Genomic DNA, 23,489 nt, shown 5'->3' with positions numbered 1-23,489 from the left:
GACTGTGAATTAGCCATAACACATTTTAGCACATTAAAAGAATAAGGAGTTATCTATTTCAATTGTTTGATATTGTAAAAGCAATTTAAAAATATACTCTAAGACGTAGTCCATGTGTTTATTATAGTGTTTATAATATTAAAAGATATGAAGAGTTTTTAAGTTTCTAACAAAAGGCAGATTAAATAACATGTTAAATGGAGTACTGTAAGGTATTCTAATTAATGTAATTATATTTAATTAGCTAGAAAGCTGTTCATGATTGAGGTTACCAAATAATATAAACAGAGTACTTAGAAGAATACATTTGCTAAATTATTATTATTGGTTTACTATGTGTGTGCGATGAATCTCACTATAGTGAAGGGGGTGTACTATTAATAAGCATGTATGACTTTCGTTAATGAAAGGGGTTTTTTTTTGAAAAACAGAGTGAGAAATCCTTGAAAAATATTGATGAAAACAATTATTTGATACAGCCTTACCACTATATAATTATCCCCTTTGGAAATATGTAAATGGAAATACTGCTTGGTCAGGAACTGTGGAAGTGATAATGAAGGATTAACTACCATGGGAAGAACCTAACAGATAATTTCAAACAGTAGATATTTCAAAAATAAAGTCACTGAGTGCGGGCCTGTGGACCAAAGGATCGAGGTTCGATTCCCAGTCAGGGCACATATCTGGGTTGCAGGCCAGTTCCCAGAAGGGGACGCATGAGAGGCAACCAACCATACGTTGATATTTCTTTCCCTCTCTCCTTCCCTTCCCCTCTAAAAGATAAATAAATAAAAGGTTAAAAAATAAAATTATTTTAAAATATGCTTCAGGGGGGCAGTCTACTCTCTGTTCTCTAAAATGAAGGAATGTTAAAAGGTATATTAAAAAGGAATTCTTGAATTTGACAGGTTTTGCTGTTATTTCCTTTCTCTTCCACCCCCAAAATCTTTTCCCTAGATACCTTAAGTATATATAAGAAAGGGAGTAATAGATAAATACCTTAATTTTGAAACTATAAATATGTAAATAAAAATATGATTTATAGTTACATTTAGTAGCACAATGAATCTTAATTTTAGATCTAATATTTAAGGATTTTTCCTGTTTAAAAAATTTCTTTTAATTTTTACCTAGTATAAAAGTAATACATAGACATAGAAACCTTGAAAAAGGCAAAAGAATTCTGCTTAAAGTTTTATACCCAGTGGCAACTACTGTTAGGCTTTAATTATTCCCTCTCAGGAGTGTCCAGCCTTTTGGTGTTTCTGTGCCACAGTAGAAGAGTTGTTTTGGGCCATGCATTAGATACATTGTGACACATAATCACAATACAAAAGTCTCATAGTGTTTTAAGTAAATTTACAGTTTTGTGTTGGACTGTATTCATAGCCATCCTGAGCCGAATGCGGCCAAGCGGGCTACAGGTTAGACATCCCTGATTGTTTGGATCAGCACTTTTTTCTTAATTCAATGTATAATTATGCCAAGGACTAGCAGAGGCAACTCCCTGTGGAGCAGCAATATAGAATTTGCTTTGGCTAAGAAAAATTTTTTTTAATTTACCTAAAATATAAAAATATAGACTTCCAGCCAAGATGGGGGTGTAGGTGGAAACACTGTGCCTCCTTGCACAACCAAATTTAAAAACAAAGATTTAAAAACAAAACCAAACAAAAGTAAACAGTACCCAAGTCCAAGAGTGAACCATTCATCCAGACCGGTAAGGGGTGGAGTCAGTGGGGAGGGGTTTCAGCAGGAGGAGGCTGTGATTGGCAACCTGGGCGGCCTGGGAGAAAAACCCGGTAAGGCTCACAAGGCAGCTGGCTGACTGGACACACATTTGTGTGCAGAGAAACCAGGCAGGTTTAAAACCGGTCAGTGAGACACCAAGTAACCCAGGGCCCCAGCGACGGGAAATAAAGCCTAAAAGCACCAATTGGAAAAATTTGGTGGGGCTGAGGTGCTGGGAGAGGTTTCTAACCCCATAGGAGACTTTATTGGGGAGACCCACAGCATCCTAGAGCAAACACAAGCCCACCCACCCAGGAATCAACACCAGAATGGCCCAATGTGCTTGTGGGGAGCAGCAGAGGGGACCGAAATCCAAGAGAGCTGGGAAAAAATGCCATAGCTCCCTCTCTGACTCTGCCCCAAGTCACAACCTGGTTACTGGGGTGACCCACCCTGGTGAACACCTGAGCTTTTGCCCCTCATATGTAACAGGTGCAAACAGACCAAAACATGGCTCAAGCAGAAGAACAGCTCAAACCCCCAGAGCCAATACTTCTAAGGAACCAAGAGACAGCCAGCCTATTGGATGCACAGTTCAAAATACCGGTGATCAGGATGCTCACAGAACTGGCTGTAGTCACAAATTAGATGAAAACATGAAGGCTACACTAAGTGAAAGGAAACAAATTGCACAGGGAAACCAATAGTGATGGAAAGAAAACTGGGACTAAAATCAGTGGAGTGGACCAGAAGGAAAAAAATGAGAGGCTTAGGAACCTCCAGGACATCTTTAAGCATTCCAACATCTGAATTATAGGGGTACCAGAAGGGGAAGAGGAAGAGCAACAAGTGGAAAATTATTTGAACAAATAACAAGGGAGAACTTTCCCAATCTGGCAAATGAAATAGACTTCCGGGAAGCTCAGAGTCCCAAAGAAGGCGGGCCCAAGGAACAACTCACTAAGGCACATCATAATTACATTAGCCAAGATTAAAGTGAAGGAGAGAATCCTAGAAGCAGCAAGAGAAGGGGACAGTCACCTACAAAGGAGTTCCCATCAGACTGTCAGCTGATTTCTCAAAAGAGAACTTACAGGCAAGAAGGGGCTGGAGAGAAGTATTTCAAGTCATGAAATCCAAAGACCTACATCCAAGATTGCTCTATCCAGCAAAGTTTTCATTTAGAATGGAAGAGCAGATAAAGTGCTTCTCAGATAAGGTCAAGTTGAAAGAGTTCAACATCACCAAGCCCTTATTATATAAAATGTTAAAGGGACTTACCTAAGAAAATGAAGATAAAAAATATGAACAGTGAAAGGACAGAAAACAGTTATTAACAACCACACCTAAAAGCAAACTAAGTGGACAACCAGATCAGGAGCAGAATCATGGGAATGGAGATCACAAGGAGAGTTAACAAATTGGGAGGAGAAGGGGGAGAAGGTACAGAGAATAAATAGCATAGCTGGTAGGTAAAAAATAGGAGGGCAAGAATAATATGGGAAATGTAGAAGCTAAAGAACTTGTGACACATGGACATGAAATAAAGGGGAATGGGGGAGGGGTGTGCAGGGTTGAGGGGAATTAAGGGGGAAAATGGGACAATTGTAGTGGCATAATTAATAAAATATTTAAAAATATATAAAAGTACCATGAATTGTAGAATTTGTTTTATAATATTTTATTGTAAAAAATGCCTAAAATTTCTCAAGATGCTTTACTAAGCTTGAGCATATGAGAATATGCATCTTGTTTACCTTGTGGCTTCCTCTGCCAAACATACATGCCATCCCCATAGGTACCTTTCCATAGTGTGAGAAGCATTTTAATGCAAGAGAAGTCACTGAAAGGTTTTTAAACAGGAGAGTGAGAATAAATACTGAAATATGTGTACTGCTCAAGATTTGCTCAAAGCAAAATCTAAGGTCAGTATGAGTTTCCTCTTTTGTACCCCAAATCATTGCATCTAATTTATCAAAAAGCTGAGCTCTTCTGAGAGTGTGGAGTTCACATTTGATATCCAGAAAACATAAGTAATTATGGACATTTCAGTTCAAACATGACTGGTTATCAAAATGTAAACATGACACAAACATGAATTCACAGTGTATGACCGGTCTCTTTCGGTGACCTATTTAGAATATACACAAAATGGTATGTCTCGATCTATTTTACTCATGTGCTGATATTTTATCATTTAAAGCTCTTAAGCACTAGTAGTTTCATTTAGAAAAGCAGTTTTGGAATCTGAAAACTTGGTTAAGAGACTAAAGAAGCAAGAGTATTTAGGAGTCTAAAAATCTGGGGAGTGGTGTTAGTCATCCAAATGGGCCTACGGTACAGATTTCAATTCAGATCCTGTTATGCCACTTTTATCAGCATTTTACTGAGTATTTCTTCCTTTGGAAAAAAAATGGAAAAATACCCATATAGGTATTATGGATCAAGTAAGGCCATAATAGTTATTGTACCACAATGAATAGATGGTTTTTAGAGGTATTTATATCTAAAACTCAAGAAAATTTGGAGCTTTAAAAGTTGGTGACTTTTTCTACAAAATTCTACATAGTTATATTCTTCAGGAAAAAAGTTGTTTTCATAATACCTGTGTTGATTGAGAAAAAACATTCCTAAAAAGCAAAAAAGGTCCTTCACTATAAACTTATTTTCAACCATACCAAATGGTCTTGGTCTCTGAATAGCCAAATTAGACAGATTTAATGTGTAGCTTAGGTAAGTATTTGACAGATTTAAAAACTAGCATGAAAATTCATATATTGAGGTTAACGTTGCTATATGCTAATAAATACTTGTCTTCCCAAACCATTGTTCATTGGTAGTCTTGGTGTGTAAGGCTCATGTTAGGCCACACATAGAGTGTGGATGTGAACTAACTGGAGAGTGAACAGAGAATTGAAAAAAACATGGTGTTCAGATGTACTAAGGAGTGATTAAAAGGAAAAGACATAACCTTGAGACTTGTTTATTCTGTATTGCACTGGATGACAAAACCGGGGAAAACAAGTTTCAGGAAGCAAATATGAACTCTTAAAACAAGGGTTTTATGCCAACTAGATGTGTTCCTTAGACTACTTTACCAAGTACCCTAAGTGAAGAAAAAAGAGAGGAAGTAAAATTTAAATACATCATCTTGAACAAATCCTTGCTTTTAAAATGTATGTTAACCAAGGACAATTTCCCCCCAGTTTATTTTTATTTTTAATTATATTTTATTATGCTATTATAGTTGTCCCAATATTTCCCCCTTCCCCCCTACACCCAGCAACCCCCACTCCCTCAGGCAGTCACCATACCATTGTTCATGTCCATGGCTCTGCATGTAAGTTCTTTTGTCTACTCCATTTTCTGTACTATGTTTTACGTCCCCACAGCTATTCTGTAACTACCTATTTGTACTTAATACCCTTGCCTCTTCATCCACCCTCCCATTTGGCAATCATGAGAATGCTCTCTGTGTCCATGATTCTGTCTCTGTTCCTGTTTTCTTAGTTTATTGTTTAGATTCAATTGTTAACAGATACATATTTATTGTTCATAGTTTTGATCTTTTTCTTAAATAAGTATCTTTAATATTTCATATAATAAGGGCTTGATGGTGATGAAGTCCTTTAACTTAACCTTATCTGGGAAGCACTTTATCTGCCTTTCCATTCTAAATGATAGCTTTGCTGGATAGAGTAATCTTGGATGTAGGTCCTTGCCTTTCATGACTTTGAATACTTCTTTCCAGCTTCTTCTTGCCCATAAGGTTTCTTTTGAGGAATCAGTTGACAGTCTTATGGGCACTTTTTTATAGGTAGCTGTCTCCTTTTCTCTTGCTGCTTTTAAGATTTTCTCTTTTTCTTTACTCTTTGTCATTTTAATTATATGATGTGTCTTAGAGGGGGCCTCTTCCATGTTGTTTGGGACTCTGCTTCCCTGGACATGTCTATTTCTTTCACCAAATTAGGGAAGTTTTATTTCGTTTTTTAAAAATAGATTTACAATTTCTTGCTCTGTTTCTTTTTGAACCCCTATGATGTGAATGTTGGAATTCTTAAAGTTGTCCTAGAGTCTGCTTATACTGTCATTTGTTTGGGGGTTTTTTTTGGAGGGGGGTCGAGTATTTTTTTTATTCTTTTTTCCTGTTTTGATTGGTTGTTTTTTGCTTCCTTATGTTCCAAAGATGTATTTGTTTCTCAGCTACATTCACTTTATTGTTGTTTCCCTGTAAATTGTTTAATTGGTGAACGCTTTATTTCTGAGTGAATCTTTTTTTTATGCTGCTGAGGTCCTCGTTAAGTTCCTTGAGCATCATAACCAGTGTTTTGAACTCTGCATCTGATAGATTGTTTAGTGCTTTTTTTTTCAGTGCTTTTGATCTATTTTTTCATTTGGGCCATGTTTCTTTGTCCCTTCATTTTGGCAGCTTCCCTGTGTTTGTTTCTATGTATTAGGTATCACTGCTATAACTTCCTGTCTTGGAAGTGTGCTCCAATGTAGTCGGTGTCCTCTAGGACCAGTGGCATATCCTCTTTTATTACCCAAACTGGGTACTCACGGTACGCCCTTCGTGTGGGCTTAGTACACCTTTCTCATGTAATTGAGCCTTGATTGGTTTTGGCAGATCAGTGAGAGTAATTTACCCAGGAAAGTCATGTACAAGGACTGGCTATGACCACTGACTACCAATTTCTGCCTTCTGTAGAGAATCAGCTGTGCAGGGGCAGCGTGGTAGTCCTCTGACATGGTCTGTAGCAGCTGTTCAGTGGATGCATGACCCTAAGGTTTCCCAGGTGGTGAAAGCCAAGTTTATCTCCAACCTGTGTTTGCTCCTGCTTAAGCTATGAAGCAATCTGAGAGACCTGCTACCTGTGCTGGGCTGGCAGTTTCCCAGGTGAAGCCAACCTCTGAATTTAGGTTGGCTGCTGCTAGTGCCCTGTCTGAGGCCACTTAGCAACAGGTATTGTGTCTGGGTGCTCACTGAGGCTAACTGTTACTGGTTTGAAAGGATTTAGGAAGTTGTGAAGCATAAGCCCAGACCATTAATATGGAAAAGCCACTGTTAACAGCGGTAAATTGGATGGGACTGAGCATCGGGATCTTTGGAGCAGGGCAAACAGTGTTAGCCAGGTTGATGGATCCTCAAATATGGGACCTGCCTGCTGGCTCTGGTTGTGTGTGTGGAGGGTTTGGAAATGGACAATGGCCTCCACCTGCCTTTCTGGGAGAAAGCTGTCCCCCAGCTCTTGCTTTGAGGTTAGACCCTGCACTTTCTCCCTGTATGCCACTGGGAGAAAGCTGCTTTCAAGTTGCTACCCTGGTGCTGGAGCTCAAGGGGAGTGGGTCTGTAAGTTCTTGTGTGGATTCTTTTTTTTAAAATATATTTTCTTGATAATGCCATTACAGTTGTTCTAATTCCCCTCCACCCTGCGCACCCCCTCCCCCACCAGTCCCCCCCTTTAGTTTATGTCCACGTGTCTCAAGTTCTTTAGATTCTATATTTCCCCTACTATTCTTGCCCTCCCCCCTGTCTATTTTCTACCTGCCGTCTATGCTACTTATTCTCTGTACCTTCTCCCCCTTTCTCCTTCTCCCACTCCCCTGTTGCTAACCCTCCATGTGATCTTTATTTCTATGTTTCTGCTCCTGATCTAGCTGTTCTCTTAGTCTGCTTTTGTTTTAGGTGTGGCTGTTAATAACTGTGAATTTGCTGTCCTTTCACTGTTCATATTTTTCATCTTTTTCTTAGATAAGTCCCTTTAACATTTTATATAATAAGAGCTTGGTGATGATGAACTCCTTGAACTTGACCTTATCTGAGAAGCACTTTATCTGTCCTTCCATTCTAAATGAAAGCTTTGCTGGATAGAGCAATCTTAGCTGTAGGTCTTTGGATTTCATGACTTGGAATACTTCTTTCCAGCTCCTTCTTGCCTGTAAGGTCTCTTGAGAAATGCGCTGACAGTCTGATGGGTACTCCTTTGTAGGTGACTGGCCCCTTATCTTGCTGCTTCTAGGATTCTCTCCATTTTAGTCTTGGCTAATGTAATTATGATGTGTTGGTGTGTTGCTGCTTCTAGGATTCTCTCCATTTTAGTCTTGGCTAATGTAATTATGATGCCTTGGTGTGTTCCTTCTTGGGTTCAACTTCTTTGGGACTCTGAGCTTCCTGGACTTTCTGGAAGTCTATTTCCTTTGCCAGATTGGGGAAGTTCTCCTTTATTATTTGTTCAAATAAGTTTTCCACCTGCTCTTTTTCATCCCCTTCTGGTATCCTTATAATTCAGATGTTGGAGTGCTTAAAGATGTCCTGGAGGTTCCTAAGCCTCTCCTCATTTTTTTGAATTCTTGTTTCTTCATGCTTTTCTGTTTGGTCATTTTCTTCTTCCTTCTGGTCCACTCCCTTGATTTGAGTCCCAGTTTCCTTTCCATCACTATTGGTTTCCTGTGCATTTCCCTTCATTTCAATTAATTTAGCCTTCATTTGTTCCTCTAATTTGTGACAAAAATCGACCAGTTCTGTGAGCATCCTGATCACTAGTATTTTGAACTATGCATCTGAATGGATGGCTATTTCTTGGCCGCTTAGAGTTATTGGCTCTGGGGCTTTGAGTTCTTGAGCCATATTTTGGTCTGTTTGCACCTGTTACATCTGAGGAGTGGAGCCCTAGGTGTTCACCAGGGCGGGGCAACTCAGTGGCTAAGTTGTGATGCTGTATGTGGAGGCGGAGTCCAAGAGGGGCAATGGCGGTTCCCTCTGCTGCTTCCCACAGCTGGTGCCTGTGTGGTCTATCTCACTGCTCACTCCGCTGGTTTATCTGCACACAAATGTTTTACCACGGTTAGCCTGCCACCTTGCACCCTCACTGGATCCGCCTGTTTCTACCCCACACCTGGGATCCACCCACGGCTGTCTGTGCGCCTGGTTTGGGAGATCCTTCCTACCCGACCCCGCTGGCTCTGTCCCTCTTACCGGTCCAGTTGAACGGTTAGTTGTTGGACTTCCTTATATTTCAATTTTCTGTGTTTTGGCTGCGTTTTTGTTACCGAAACTTTGTTGACTTTAAACTTGGTTGTGAGAGGAGGCACATTGTTTCCACCTGTGCCTCCATCGTGACAGAAGTCCTTGTGTGGATTCTTTAAGAGGAACTGCTTGAGTCTCCAGAAGTTTCTTCCACTGATTCAATCACCACTTGTTTTTGCAGCCAGAGTTATGGTGACTTATATACCTTGCACTGGAACCCTGGGTTGGGGGGCCTGGTGTGGGGCTGGGACTCCTCACTCCTGAGATATCCCTGTCAAATTTATATCTACCACACCTTGATGTGGGACCCACCTTTTCCACATCTCCTCCCCCCACTCCCCCATGCTGGCTGGATGTGGTTTCTTTAATTCACCTTATTTCTAATGATTCCGAGCGATGGTTTTGTAATTTAGTTGTAAGTTTGATGTTGCAGTGTGAGGAGGCAAACCATATTTACTTGTCTTGCCATCTTTATCAGAAGCTGACACTGCTGTATTTCAAACAGTTTTTTACTGAAGGAAATTTTAGGCAGACTTCTAGATAATTTGTTTTGTATTAGGACAGTTTTTGCTGAAATGAACCATTTTTTTGACAGAACTGACAGTATCTACAGAAGGTACTCTAAGAAGTTCAAGATCAAGGTTTCCAAGAGCATATGTTACTTTTCCTGGAACTATGAAGTAATAAAAATGTTAACATTTTCATGAAGTACTAGAGTTGGAACATTATTTTTTTAAATACTAAAAGCTTTTTTAAAAATAAATTGGCATTTGTTTTCAAGGCAGATTACTTTTTGAAGGCTCTTAAACAAATCCAGCATAGAACTGTATCATTAAGTTTTCATTTTCTTAAGACTTCAAAGGAAAATAAAGGTGAAGAATTTGAATAAACCAGGCACATACAAGGTGCTCAACTAATTATTAAATGCTGTATTCCCAGAATGCCAATCTCACTCTGAAATTGGCAGTGGGTCTAGTTGATTCTGGCAGCAAATATGTAGGAAATAATCATTCTATGTATCTTTAGCAATTTTTGAACTTAAATCATTGTTAAGACTTGATAAAACAATGATATCACTTGGCTGAAAAGATCACTTTTATGACATCTTTTAATACCGGCATCTTAATTTTTACGCATCAAATAGTTTCATGTGCCCTGGCCAAAAATCAAACCTGCAACCTTTTGGTTTTCAGGATGATACCCAAGCAAATGAGCCATACTGGCCAGGGCTATATGAGAGTCTTGATATGAGAGAACTGTAAATACAATTATGAACATCAGTCCTGATGTGTCCATGTTTATTTGTCCCTCTGGGAAATAGACCAGTGAACGTTATTTTGAGTGGTTATTTTAAAAGGACCCAAATTAATAAAATCTAAACATTTTAATACCCCATAGATTGTTTATGATTTTTTAAATTGCATATAATGATCACTCAAGCTTTAGGTGCTGTTATTAGTAATAGAAATAACTAACACATTGATTTTTAAAAATCCTTTGCCAGATATTTAATAACTCATTTAATTCTCAAGCCACCTTATGAAGGAGGTAATTCATTATCCTTATAGGTAAAGAAACTGAGTCGCAGGGAAATAGCATGCCTAATATCACAAAACTAGTAAGTGGAGTCAGGCTCAGGTGATTTGATTGCAGAGCTCATCTTCTTAGATATTATATCTATATCTTCTGTCCTATAGCTAACAACAGGGGAAACAAAATGGACAAATATTAAGCCACAAATTGCTCAAAATGATAGTGATGACTTCCAAAGGATGTTTTAAAGATAGGTTTGCATTTGGTAGTACTATACCAAACACAGATTATTTTCTCAAATACTCCATGATGGTACTATTTGATCCGCTGCCAGGAGGCATGCTCTTAGAAGGTTGTTTCAGTAACACTGGACATGGGTGTTTATGTGTCCATGTCTTCCTATATGTATACATGTTCCATGGATATACCTATTTAGTTAACTCTTAATGTAATAGTCATCCCTTGAGAAAATGTCCCCTGCCTATCTGTCCAGAGTAAGTCTTAACACAATCTGGAGGTCATACTTTATTGTATTATTTTTAAGGCAATTACAGCATCAAACATTGTCAGCTCACTTAAACACACTGTCTCTTTGGAAGCACATCAAAATCTAGGAAAATGGACCTTTTTAAACTAAAAGTCTGCAGACAAACTACATAATAAACCTAAATTGTGCACTTATTTTGGAGATTAACCTATCAGATACACTTTATTTTTTCTTTTTAGTATTTCCTGTTAAGGAATTGGGCTTCTGGCAAGGCTTAATAATCATTAACTTCATTTTCTCTTAGAGCAATTCCAGGCAGGAGACTCAGAAATATTCTCATATATTACCTCAGAAGGGCAGCTTCCTTTCCCCTCCATAATTTTCTGTATGTGTGCACAGAAAATTAACTCCCTTTTCTGTATTATCACCCTGGTAATAGTTTTATTATTGCCTGTGATATTTTATAATTATTTTCATTATTATTTTACTATTAGCCTGCAAGCCTAATGGGTTTGAGCCCTGAAACTGTTCTTAGATCATTTGGTGACTAATGTAGTTGATAACCTCACATAGCATTCAGTAATATGTTAGTTCCCTTATAGAATACATATGATGCCAATTTTGATAAAGCTGCTCAAAACAACTTACTGATCAGATAGCCAGAAGTTAGATCTCACTTTTCAATACAATGCTCCCAGATTCAAATTAATACAGATCACCTATATTACAACTACAGTGAAGGATCAAAAGGAATGAGAAACATGAAATAGTACTTGCCTGGTAATACAAAGTTTTATATGTGAAATAAGTGTAAGGGCCCTTTATTTCTCAATGAGATGATGTACTAGGTAAGAAATAAAGAATTTCAGAGCATATTTCATGTCTTACTGAGAAACTGACAATACATCTGATGTATTTAAAAAAATTTTCTCTAGCAGAATGAAATGGATTCTTAGATTTTTTTTTCTGAGAAGTTATGCAAAAGCACCATGGTGGTCACAATGCCAGTTAGCTTTTCAACTATCTCATAATTTGGGATTTTTAACGCATTAAGTAATTTTAAAAGTATTATAATTATTTAATAGCTATTTTTAATGCTTTATCCATGGCATTCAGATGCTTTGTGCTGCATTGAGGAATCATCTGGCTCATGGGCTCTTACTTTTGTTTGGGTGATCCAAAGATATTCTCAAATGAACTGAATCTCTATCATTACTACCCGGCCTCTTGGATCAGTTTCACATAGTGGCTTCTGTTGGTTTTCATAGTTAATTCTTCTCAAATTAGGCATGTCGGTATTTTGGTGTTTTATACTTAACAAGTGTATTCTTTGATAATTTATCTGATTTGTGTACTACTTTAAAATCATTTTTATTTTTAAGAGGTTTCCTAAATTAACTATTCACTGCCAGATAACACTCATTATCCTCCTGACTTATAGACAAGAAAAAACCTGATATATTGTTGCATTAGAATAGGATTTTGACATCCAGCTTTTAAAATGCACCATGTGGCACAGTACCAACACTCAGCTTTACGTAGACAGTTGCTCAATTGAATAAATCTAGAGACCTGTGGAAGAAAGCGTGAGAATGATACAATTGTCCTAAAATCTCATCTGCAATCCAGGCCTTTATAAGTATTAGCAGTGGAGAGATCTGAAGAGGTTAAAAATTCCCTTTTTTATTGTTTGTTTCATTTCCTGCTTTATTATGATACTCTATATGAAATGCTGTCTGTATTTTCATAATTTTCATTCATTTGTACAATATAATTTTACAATTTGTGTTGTGTGATATGTGATTTCAAATAACAAAATTCCTTACAGATACAAGGCCAACATTAAAATTAAAACATCTGACACATACCAGATATCTAATGAGTGTTTAAAATAATATTTAATGAATGAATAACATTTACTTAACATGATGGTTTATAAGGTAAGTCAGAGTTTTCAAGATTCTCATATCAGTGAATTTTAGAGCCTTCTCTATATTTTCAAAGTGTTTAATTTCAATATTTAATATTTTTATGTTTATCATAGCTGAAAAAAGGAAAGTCCTCATAATAGTAAAATGAATTTTTTAGATTACACTATGGAAAAGAAATTGTTCTAATGAATGCATGTCTAAAGAAACAATATAGAATTGGAATTTGTTCAAGAATTCATGCAAGAATTAAGAATAATGTGGAAAGTAAGTAATATAAATTAAAAGTGAAAATGTCCAAGAGAGACCCTGCTCAGGTAGCTCAGCTGGTTGTCATCCCAATACATCATGGTGGTGGATTCGATCCCAGGTCAGGGAACATAAAAAAATCAACCCATAACTGAATAAATAGGTAGAACAAATTGATGTTTCTGTCTCTAAAATCAATCAAATTAAAAAATTAAAAAGGAAGGTTTTCAAAATATGTTCATCAGATTAATGATTCTAGACATGAGAATCTATAAATTATTGTCTATTATTTTTGTATGTTTTTAAAATTTATTTAAGTTATTTTATTTTTGTTCAAGTAGAGTTGTCCGCATTTACCCACCTATGCCCTGCCCCCAGCCTTACCTAACTCCCTTCCCTGATTCCACCCCCCCTTGGTTTTGTCTATGTATCCTTTATGTTTCTTCTCGAAAACCCTTCCCCCTTCCCCTCTTAATCCCCTCCCACCTCCCCTCTACTTACTGTCACATTGTTCATTAATTGCAATATCTCTGATTATATTTCGCTTCCTTGTTTGTTTTGTTAAATAGGTTCCACTTAAAGGTGAGATCATAACATTTGTTTTCACAGCCTGGCTTATTTCACTTACCATAATGCTGTTCATTTCCATCCATATTGTCACAAAAGGTAGGAGTTACTTCATTCATTCTGCTGCATAATATTCCATTGTGTAAATATACCTTAGTTTTTTGATTCACTCATATACTGATGAGCAACTAGGCTATTTCCAGGACTTGGCTACTGTAAATTGTGCTGCCATGAATGTTGGAGTGTGTAGGTTCTTTTGTATTGATGTTTCAGGATTCTTAGGTTATAATCCCAACAGTGGAATTCCCGGGCGATTTATAGTTTTTTGAGGAAATTCCATACTGTTTTCCACAGTAGCTACACCAGTCTATATTCCCACCAACAGGGTGCACTAGGGTTCCCTTTTCTCCACTTGCTCTCCAACATTTGTTTGTTGATTTGTTTATGATGGCCATTGTGACTGGTGTGAGGTGCTGTAGACCACTCTGCCTGGTTCTAGGAATTGTATCTCTACCCCTTGTGGCTAAGGGCGAGAGACAACCTCTGGAATGTGAGCCACAGAAGACAAAGCTTGTCTCTAGTAGCAAATGCTGCCTCAGTTTCCTCTCCCTGCACCCAAAGTTGGTCAGAAGTCAATGACAGGTAAGACCCCTCACAGAGGAGGGGCAACCTAAGCCAGACTTGATCACTTGGGAGGCCTTCATGGAAGGACTTGGGGCTGCAATAAAGAGGGAGCAATGGACTCTCACATCCTGACTTTGAAAAAGCCTGAGTCCCCGTGTTCTCTGGGAGAAGTGCTTCCTGACTCTAATCCCCTTAAGCCTGAATACCTGTTGGGGAGAGGTGCAGCTCCTTGCCTTGCTAGAGCGTGTCCTGGGGAAAAATCTGGCATCACAAAGACTTGCTGATAAACCTGTGAAATCTGCTCTGCTAAGAATGCTTTCATTCATATGTTAAGGGTTCGAGCAGGATACCCAAAAACTCTGTTCCTGACAGACTCTGAAGCCCTCGGATTTCTTTGAAATGTTATTTACTGTTTGATCCTTGCTGCCCTGTATTCCTGTGTATTAGAACCCAATAAAAGGCCCTGGAGGAGGGGACTCATGGCCTGGCCTTTTTCTCCTCAGAGAAACTGGCCACTACCCATGGCCACTTCTCCTCCCTAAGCAGATCACTTCATGTCTCAGTCATATTTACTCTCATCTGTGGCACCCGGGGGGACTTGCAAGGGAAGTTGTCCCCACAGTGAAGTGGTATCTTATTGTGATTTTCATTTGCATCTGTCTGATGGCTAGTGATGCTCAGTATCTTTTCAGATATCTATGGGCCTTTTGTATGTCCTCTTTAGACAAATGTCTGTTTAGGTCTTTTGCTTAATTTTTATTAGGTTTTTCTCTTCCTGGAGTGGACTTGTATGAGTTCTTTATATATTTTGGAGATCAAACCCTTGTCCAAGGTCTCATTGGCAAATATGTTTTCCCATACAGTTGGTTCTCTTAATTTTAATGCTGTGTAGGGGCTGTGTTTTTAGCCATGTAGAAGCTTTTTATTTTAATGGGGTCCCATTTTTTTATTCTTTCCTTTATGTCCCTTGCCCTAGAGGACATATTGGTGAAAAGATTGCTGTGTGGAACATCTGAGATTTCTCTGCAGATGTTTTCCTCTAGGACTTTTAGAGTATAATGACATATTTAAGTCTTTTATCCACCTTGAATTTATTTTTGTGTATAGTGTAAGTTGGTGATCGAGTTGCATTTTTTCGCATGTAGCCGTCCAAATTGCCAAACACCATTGGTTGAAGATGCTGTTTTTACTCCATTTTCTACTTCTGTGCCCCCTTTGTCAAATATTAATTGACCGTAGAGATTTGGATTTTGGGGTTCTCTATTCTGTTCCATTGGTCTGTCTGTTTTTATGCCAGTACCAGGCTGTTTTGATTACAGGGGTCTTATAATACAGTTTGTTATCAGGTATTGTGATCCCTCCTAGTTTGTTGTTCTTTCTAAAAATTGCTACAGCTATTCAAGGTTGTTTATGGTTCCATTTAAATTTTTGAAGTCTTTGTGCTATATTTGTAAAATATGCCATTTGTACTTTTGTAGAATATGCCATTTGTAGAATTCCTACAACCAAGGAATTAAAGTAGACATATTCATCCAGACTGGTAGGAGGGGCAGAGTCAGGTAGCCAGGCAGAGAGGGCCTGTGACAATGCGGTGGCTGGGGGACCCCAGGCGTGCAAGGGAGCAGCTGGCAGAACCACCAAGGCAGCAGATTGTAGGGTGGCATGGAGCACAAGATGGCTGGTGGAGTGGTGGTTCCACATTCATATGCAGTTAAACCAGGCAAAACTGGGGAATGAGACAGACCATGGAACCCAGCGTCCCAGTGTGGGGAAATACAGCCTCAAAACACCAATTGAAAACACCTGTGGGGGTTGAGGTGCTGGGACTAACTCCCAGCCTCACAGGAGGGTTCGTTAGAGAGACCCACAGGGTCCTAGAATAGTACCCAAGCCCACCCACAGAGAAATCAGCACCCAAAGAACCCAATTTGCTTGTGGAGAGTGGGGGGAAGTGACTGAAATCTGGCAGAGAGCGGAGCATGTGCCATTGTTGCCTCTTGGACCCCTTCCCCACATACAGCATCACAACCCAGTTACTGGGTTGCCCTGCCATGGTGAACACTTAAGGCTCTGCCCCTTACTACATAACAGGCACACCGAGACAAAAAAAAATTACCCAAATGAAAACAGTTCAAAGCTCCAGAAAAATGCAACTAGGTGACAAAGAGATAACCAACCTATCAGATGCACATTTCAAAACACCGGTAATCAGGATGCTCACAGAATTGTTTGAATTTGGTCACAAATTAAATGAAAAAATGAAGCCTGTAGGGTTTGCAATCCCCTAATAGGGATTGCGTTGAATCTATAAATTGCTTTGGGTAGTATGGACATTTTGATGATGTTAATTCTCCCAATCCATGGACACACTATGTTTCCATTTGTTTGTGTCTTCCTTGATTTCTTTCTTCACTGTTGTGTAACTCTCTGAGTACAGGTCTTTTATACCCTTGTTTGGTTTATTCCTAGGTATTTTATTTTTCTTCTGCTATATCAAGTGGGCCTTTTTTTCCTGATATTTCCTTGTTGGTGTACAAAAATGCCTTTGGTTTCTGGATATTCACTTTGTATCCTGCTGTATTGCCAAATTCACTTATTAGGTCAAACAGTTTTTTGGTGGAATCTATAAGATTTTCTGGGTACACTATCATGTCATCTGCAATCAATGACAGTTTTGCTTCCTCCTTTTTTTAGTTTGGATGCCTTTTATTTCTTTTTCTTGTCTGATTGCTGTGACTAGGACTTCCAATACTATGTTGAATAGCAGTTGTGAAAGTGGGATACTTGTCTAGTTTCTTGATCTTAGGGGGAAAGCTCTAAGTATTTGCCCATTAAGTATGATGTTGTCAGTTGGTTTCTCATATATGGCCTTTAATATGTTGAGGAATGCCCCCACTATTTCCACTTTCCTAAGTGTCTTATCATACATGGGTGCTCTACCTTATGAAATACTTTTTCCATGTCTATTGCTATGATTATGTGATATTTGTCTTTCATTTTGTTTATGTGATGTTTTACATTTATTGATTTGTGAATATTGTACCATCCTTGCATCCCTGGGATGAATCCCACTTGATCATTGTGTATGATCTTTTTATGATATTGCTGAAAGCGGTTTGCCAATATTTTGTTGAGGATTTTGGTGTCTATGTTCATCAGTGATATTGGCCTGAAGTTTTCTTTCTTTATTTATTGTGTCTTTATCTGGTTTTGGGATTAGAATGATGCTGGCTTCATTAAAAGAGTTTGAGAATCTTCCGACTTCTTGGATTTTTTTAAATAACCTATTAAAGATAGGGGTTAGCTCTTCCTTAAATGCTTTGTAAAAATTTCCTGTGAAACCATCTGCTCCAGGGCTTTTGTGTGTGCAAAGCTTTTTGATTACTGCTTTAATTTCATCAACTGTTATTGATCCTTTCGAGTTTTCTGTTTGTTCTTCATTCAGTTTTGGAAGATTATGTTTTCCTAGAAATTTGTTTATTTCACCTAGGTTTTCAAGTTTCTTAACATACAGTTGTTGATAGTAATTTCTTCCAGTCCTTTGTATTTCTGTGGTGTCAGTTGTAATCTCTCCTCTTTCATTTCTGATTGTGTTTATTTGGGTCTTCTGTTCTTTTTGGTGAGTCTGTTTAAACTCTTGTCAATTTTGTTTATCTTTTCAAAGAAGCAGCTCCTGTATTTATTGATCCTTAGAATAGTGCTTTTATTCTCTGTCATTTCATTCTGTTCTGATCTTGGTTAAATCCTTCTTTCTACTTTGGGCTTTGTTGTTCCTCCAGTTCATGTATTGATAGGGTTAGGTCATTTATTTGAAATGTATAAGAGGCCCATACTATTTGGAGGCCAGAGATGGATGGCCCATACTAAGAATAGTATGGGAAGTGTAGAAACTAAAGAACTTATAACACATGAACATGAACTAAAGGGGGGAATGTGAGTGGAAGGGGGTGTGCAGAGTGGAGGGGAGTAAATGGGGTACAACTGTAATAGCATAGTTAATAAAATATATTTTTTAAATGTTTCTATATTTTTTAGGTAGGCCTGTATTGGTATGAACTTGCCTCTCCAGATTGCCTTCACTGTGTCCCATAAGTTTTGGACTGTTGTAACTTCATCTTCATTTGTTTTCAGAAATTTTTGACATCTTCCTTGATCTTATTATTAACCCCATTCAATGTTTAATAACATACTATCCATTCTCCATTAATATGAGTGTTTTTTAGTTTTTTTCTCAAGGTTGTTTGAAGTTTCAGTCTCTTGTTGTCAGAGAAAATGCTTGATATGATTTCAATTTTCTTAAATTTATTGAGACTTGTTTTGTGTCCTATTATGTGGTATATCTTTAAGAATGTTGCATGTGCATTTGAAAAGCTTTCTTGGGATGAAAGGCTCTATATATTCAGTGAAGTCTGTTTTAATGCCATAATATCTTTGTTGATATTTTGTTTGGAGGCTCTATTCATTTCTTACAGTGGGGTGATAAAATCCCCTACTATAATTGTGTTTCTGTTAATATCTTTCTTGAAATCTTCCTAGATTTTCCTTATGTATTTGGGTGCTCTTATGTTGGGTTCATATATGTTCACAATGTTTATGTCTTCTTGATGGATTCTTCCCTTCCTTGAGTATTATGAGATGACCTTCTGTGTCTCTGTTTTATTGTCTCTGTTTGAAGTTTATTTTGTGTTTTATGAGTATTGGAACCCTGGGTTTTTTTTTTCTGTCTGTTTCCTTGGAATATGTGTTTCCAGCTCTTCACTTTCAGTCTGTGTAGGTCTTTTGTTCTGAGGTGGGTCTCTTGTAGGCAGCATATGTCTGGGTCATTATTTATTATCCACTCAGCTACTCTTTGTCTTTTGATTGGAGCATTTAATCTATTTACATTTAAGGTTATTATTGATAGGTACTTCTTTGCCATTTTACTCCCTTTGTACCTGTGTTCCTCTCTCTCTCACTCTTTTATTGTTTTCTTTAAAAGCAGTCCATTCAGTGTATCTTGCAGTGTTGCTTTGGTTGAGATGTATTCTTTGAACTTTTTTTTGTCTGCAAAACTTTTTATTTAGCTTTTCATTTTAATTGACAGTCTTGGTGGATAGAGTAGTCATGGTTGCAAGCCTTCATTTTCATTACTTGAAATATTTCTTGCCAGTCCCTTCTGGCTTGTACTGTTTCCATTGAGAAGTCAGCTGATAGCCTTATCAAGTTTTCCTTGTATATTACTTCCAATTTGTCTCTTGCTTCCAATAAGATTCTCTGTCTTTCTTTGAATTTTGCCATTTTAATTATCATGTGTCTTCAAGTGGACCTGTTTGGGTTCCTCTTAAATTGGACTCTGTGTGTTTCCTAGATTTATGTGACTTATTCTCTCATCAAATTAGGGACCTTATCTCTCATCAAATGATGGTTTTCCATCATTACCTTTTCACATAGGTTTTCTATCCCTTCTCTTCTTCTTCTTCTGGTATCCCTATTATATGGATATTATTCTTTTTCATGTTGTCTTGCATTTCCCTTATCACCTCTTCATTCTTTCTGAGCCATTTTTCCTTTTTGTGGGGGAAACTGCATGCAAGTTCCCCCATCCACCTTGGATGAAAATACAACTACCAAGACATGATCTGCTTGGGGAGGAGAGGTGGTCAGTCTCTCACAGGAGAAGGACCAAGAGCCCCTTCCTCAATGGCTTTTATTAGGTTCGCAACACACAGGAATACAGGTAAAGCTCATCAATCAATGTCAGGTAGCAAGGATCAAACAATAGATAACATTTCAAAGAAATCTGAGGGCTTAGTCTGAGTCAGTGTCTGTCAGGTGAAGGGGGTTGCAAAAACTTGGGGAGACATACTCATTTCCTGCTCGGACCCTTATCATATGAATGAAAGCACTCTTAGGAAAACAGGCTTCACAGGACTTTACAAATTCTTTCTTATGCCTGATCACCTGGCACCAACTCTAGCTGGCAGAGGACTGCACCACCCTCCCCATCATAGGTTTTTAGGATTAAATGGATTAGAGCCAGAAAGCGCTTCTCCCAGTTGGAAATGGGGACTCAGGCTGTCAAAATAGCCAGAGGTGAAGGTCCATCACTTTTCTTTGTTGTGGCCCCCCAATTCCTTCCTTGAGGGCCTACCTCAAGGATGGTGTCTGGCTTAGGTTGCCCCCCCTCTAAGGGGTCTTACCTGTCATTGACTAACTGACCAAGCATTGGAGGCCAGAAATGGATGAAGCAGAAGCAGCACTCCTGCCAGGGAGATAAGCTTTGTCTCTTAAGTGGCTCCCATTCCAGAGGTCACTCACTCAGCCGTATCTATGGGGGGTTTATAGCTCCTGAAACCAGGCATGCCAGTTCCCAACACCTTGTCTTGCTCTTTATGGATCCTCCAGCTCGCTAATTCAATCCCCTGTTTCATCTATCCTGCTTTTGATTCCTTCTACTGTGTTCTTCAGTTCAGAAATTGTAATCTTCATTTCCTCTTGGCCATTGTTGATAGTTTCTATCATTTTTCATGTTGATACAGTTTGCAGTGAGTTCATTGTAGTTTCCCTGTAGTTTTTGGTAATTCTCAGTGAACTCATTGAGTTTCCTTATAACATTGCTTTGAACTCAATATCTGATAGTTGACTTGCCTATATTCATTTAGCATTCTTTCTGGGGCTCCTCCTTCCCTTTCATTTGGGGTTTCTTTGTCTTCTTGTTGTTTGTGAGACTCTTCTTCTTAGCCTGTGCTTCTTAAATTTATTTGTTCTAACTCCCTGTGTTTGCAGTGTGAACTTCTATGGTAGGAGACCTATGAGATTCAGTGGTGCAGTCTCTTTGATCTACTGAAATCTTTTATGTTGGCTCTCTGGATATATTTGGGTTTTGATTATTTTGGGGTCTTTACTTGGTGGGTCCTTTCCTTCAGCTGGTTAAGTGAGGGTCACTCCACCCACCACGTATTGTATGCTGTTGCGCACATGCAGACAGGTTGTGTTGAAGCTGGTTCTTCTGTCTGTCCGAGGTTTTGAGGCTTCTCATTATTGTTCAGTTGTTTGTTCTTAGTAATTTCTCCATCATTTAGTTGTAATTTCAGATTGGTCCTGGGTGTAGGTTAGTATGGCTTCCTCTCACTCCTTCACCATTTTCCTTTAATATCTGTTGGTTGTCCCTTTGTTGATGAGTTTCCTCTTCCAGCATGTAGCCTGGTGTTCAGAGCTCCCACCTACTCTTATGTGATCAGTTGGAGGGGGGAGGCAAAATGAATTAAGATAGAGAGATTATCTTCTACAGGATTTTAGGTACCAACCCATAAAGAAGAGAGAGGAGATCCTGTGGATAAGTATTGTGTTAACTGTGACATTTCACCTGACTAGCCACTTTTTAGAATGGGTGGAAGAAGATGACTCTTGTTAGAGGGGAGATGGATTCTGTGTTGAATGAAGAAAACAGTGAGCTTGTGGGAGGTCAGTTTATGAGATACAGTGACAGTAAAGGATAGAAAATAGGCATAGTGTATGAGAGAATAGAATTAACCAAAACAGTAATAAAGTTCCAATATATAGTGAAATGGGATCTTCCATCCCTAATATCCAGGAGGGATGCTATGTAGTATTTACACTTGTATGGAACAGCAATTATTTACAATAATTCTTGAATAAAAATTATATGACAGAATCTATATGATCTGAATAACAACAATAGGAAGTACATGACCTAGAGTAGTGTGCTATTATTGGAACACAAGTGAAAGAAAGAAAATTAAAAATATACTATGAAAGAGAGAACAAGGAAAACCAAACAGTGCAATTAAACACACAAATAAAACAAAGAAAACTAAACAGAATGAAGAGAAATAAAAAAAATACTAATAAAAGAAGTACAAATAATGAAATGATAATAATAATACAAATAACAACATGCAAGTTCTCTGGAATAGCAAAATGAAATTTGTCTCAGTTTCTCATTTGTTGGACATTATTAGCCTTGTAATACCTATTTGGGTCTGACTATGGTCCTTTCACAGCTCCAGGTCTTACTGTCTCAATTGGGAAAAAGAAAAAGCTGTAATAAAAGCCTGCTGAATTTGAGCAAGTGAGTTCTGATCTTCCTGGCTGCAGCAGGCTTAGGGGGGGTTGGGTTTCACTTTTGTCCCTAACTATGGTTTGGGGGCCAGATCTGGGCCACACTCTTCACAGTTGCCCAGCCTTCTGCTCCAGGCCAGCACCTTCAATCCATGTATTGTGCCCTTTTTCAGGTGCACCAATTAGGGGCAACTTACACATCATCTCAATCTCCACTGCCCTAGGTGCTATGCACTCTCAAAGTCTCGAGGGTAGTGAAGCTCCCTCACTGAGTTAAGTCTTTCTGGGCACTGCCAACTCCCTGAGTCTGCTGTTCTCTGTGGAAGGTGCTTTCTCCCTCCTCTTTGCAAGCCAGTTTGGCCACTGTGGCAGTGGGTGCTGGTGCACTGCCTCCACAGCTGAGGTGGGGGAGGAGGACCAGGGGTACTGTGGTGGTTGTGGTGGCAGGGATGGGGATGGCTGAGGCAGTGGGGGCAGGTGGCCCAGCCTCCACCTGTAGTGGCAGGGGTGTGGCCAAGGTGGCTGCAGAGGCAGCAGGGGTGCACCAGGGGCAGCCAATGTGGTAAAGTTCCATAAATAGCCTCCGAGAGCCATTTTTTTGTTTGTTTTTAACAAAATCCTCCTCTTCGAGCCTACCATTCCTAACAAGTGCCCAGCTTCTCACTCAGCCCAACTTTCCAGCAAGACTGGAGACTATCTGAGTCTGGGCCCAACATAGTTCAATTCTTCTCCCTTCTCCAGACATCATCTGGATCCGCAATTTCTTTGTTAAATAACCCAGCCTGGTGTCCGCAATCTCAGTGGGTAAACACTACCCCTGTGCATCACCCACTTTGTCTTTATTCCGCCCAGCAACTTCAAGCATCCAGGTTCATCCTGGTGCCACTCTTTCCTCCCAGTTTGGCAGGGGAGGGGGCTGTTGATTTGTCTCTCTTCTAAGAATCTGGCATGTGCCACGAATGGGGCTGCAGTAGCCCCGGTCCTTGCGCTGGTCCCAGGGTCTTTTGTCATCTCAAAGACCAATTTGTTCATCTGTTTTTCAGTGTCCTGTACACTTTTGGCCTCCAACCTTAGTATATGCTGGGATTACCATTGGCTGTTCACCGTTCCTCAGACCACCTGTGCACAAGGGGAAGTGGACTCACTCCTTTTACCCTGCTACCATTTTTGATTGTCTATTGTTTTGTCATAATTTTTAACACCTCAGACAATGAAATTTCTTTTTTACTGTGTATGTGTAGACCAAAGTAAAATTTATTGTCACTCATGCATATTTCAT

The 23,489-nt window shown here is 38.8% G+C and overlaps 2 long non-coding RNA genes across 2 annotated transcripts in view; one reads left to right on the top strand and one right to left on the bottom strand.

Annotated features, from left to right (window-relative positions):
- LOC118983328 (uncharacterized) overlaps positions 1-23,489 on the top strand; it is a 69,317-nt gene that overhangs the window by 33,654 nt on the left and 12,174 nt on the right. The window lies entirely within an intron of this gene.
- Positions 1-23,489, bottom strand: part of LOC118983329 (uncharacterized) — a 52,210-nt gene that overhangs the window by 18,181 nt on the left and 10,540 nt on the right. Inside the window, exon 2 of the long non-coding RNA XR_005065700.1 lies at positions 5,159-5,164. This is a non-coding gene — a long non-coding RNA (uncharacterized LOC118983329). The remainder of the gene's footprint in view (positions 1-5,158; positions 5,165-23,489) is intronic.

This window comes from Sturnira hondurensis, unplaced genomic scaffold (genome assembly GCF_014824575.4).
Source record: "Sturnira hondurensis isolate 20B ecotype Veracruz unplaced genomic scaffold, ASM1482457v3 Scaffold0002765, whole genome shotgun sequence".
Classification (NCBI taxonomy): domain Eukaryota; kingdom Metazoa; phylum Chordata; class Mammalia; order Chiroptera; family Phyllostomidae; genus Sturnira; species Sturnira hondurensis.
This window is presented reverse-complemented; position numbering and strand designations above follow the sequence as displayed.